The following is a 1,749-nucleotide window of genomic DNA, read 5'->3' on the forward strand; positions in this document are numbered from 1 at the left end:
ACTTCTTTCTACTAATGTGAAAAATCACATTGTTAATAAATTTAAGTGCTAAATCACCTTTCAATTCTAAACATAATCATTACATGGTTATGATACAGCATCCTTTGTTATATTTTGGTAGGTTTGATTTGTTGACATTTTTATTGAATTTTACATCTGTAGTTCCCCCACCTTGGTATCTTTTTCAGATTTTAGTACAGTCGTTATACTGAATCCATAAAATGATTTGAGAACTTCTACCTCCTCTTCCTTTTTCTGGAAGTTTAAGATGGAGATCATATTTTCCTTAAGTATATGGAAGAATACACAAGCAAATCTGTTCTGGATCTGGAGTACAGTTGTGGTTCATTACTTTTTTGCTGATCGTGGATATTTTTGAAGAGGTTTAATTACATATTTAATTTTTTTACAATATCTAGGTGCATTTTCCCCAAGTTAGATATTTAAAAGTACTCACAAGAGTCTACAGAGATTTAGAGTGAGGGATATGATGCAGTAAGAGAAAGAGAACACGAGTTCCAAGTCTGAGGGACACCCCTGTGCATGCACTGTCCTTGGACAGCTGTTCGTGTGTATCACGCTGTGTCCCCAGCCTGAACCTCCATATCTGTTTGAGGACCCTTGGCTTGGGAGAGCTCTTAGCATCCCTGTATATAACTAGAAACTTTATTAAACTCCTCATGACTTTTTCTACCTAATCATATTACGTCAGAGAAAAGTTCTGCGTCTGACATTCCCTATTGTATATCCTTTCTTGAATTGTATTATCTTTGACTTAGTCTCATTAACGCTGCTGAAATATTAAGGTCAAACTTTTATTTATAAATGATATTTGAAAAGTCAGCGCAATTGGCAACATCATGAAGTGAATCACAGAGGGAACTTTGCCTGTAATAATTCAACATTAGTGGGAGAAAAATCTTTCATCAAGCAAACTTCCATCTTCGATATTAGGTCATGTGTCTGTATTATTATCTCCTAATCGGTCATCAGTCTGTCTTGTCACTCTGACATAGGATCCTAAATGGTAAAATATGATTCCCTATGACAGGTTATTTTTTCCCTTTCAATTTTTTCCCAACACTTTCCCTATATGTCACTGTTCAGTTGAGGATAAGGAAGTAATTTTCTACTTGGAAGTCAGAACACTCAACTGCCAAAATGGCACAAAATAATCCCATTTGACAATGGCTGGCACTGCATCAATAATGCTTCAAGTCACAAAATACTTTTCCAGAACATTGTTCTTCTCTTCCTTCTTCTTTTTCACTCTCTCCTCTTGCTCTATTATCACTCCAGTTAAGCTGCACTTTTTTTTTTCATTAAATAGAAGGTACAAAGCATGCCAACTTTTAACAGGCCCAACTGTAAGTCACACTGTAAGTGGAGATTTCTTGACTTTTCCTTAGCATAACTGAAGCTGCCCTTTACTCTGAGAAATTTTTAAACTCTAGCTCTACTGTTTGAACTATGTTTCATTAAAAAAGTGTTCTAAATCAAATAATTAATAATATATTAGGCACTATAGTATATGCCCTCTTAAAGGCAGAATAAGAATAAAAATTTCTAAAATAGTGGAGCAAAAGGTAATTGACTGTATGTCTACGGGGGGAGGTTACAGAGGTCGGCAAAGGCCAGAGTATATTGTAATAGGCACGGTGTGAGTCAAGCTACTTCCTACTATAAAGGATTAAATTACCACACACACACACCCCACCCTGTTGAGAAGTCTGACAGAAAAAGAGGGGT

Source organism: Balaenoptera musculus, chromosome 14 (assembly GCF_009873245.2).
Source record: "Balaenoptera musculus isolate JJ_BM4_2016_0621 chromosome 14, mBalMus1.pri.v3, whole genome shotgun sequence".
Taxonomy (NCBI): Eukaryota; Metazoa; Chordata; class Mammalia; order Artiodactyla; family Balaenopteridae; genus Balaenoptera; species Balaenoptera musculus.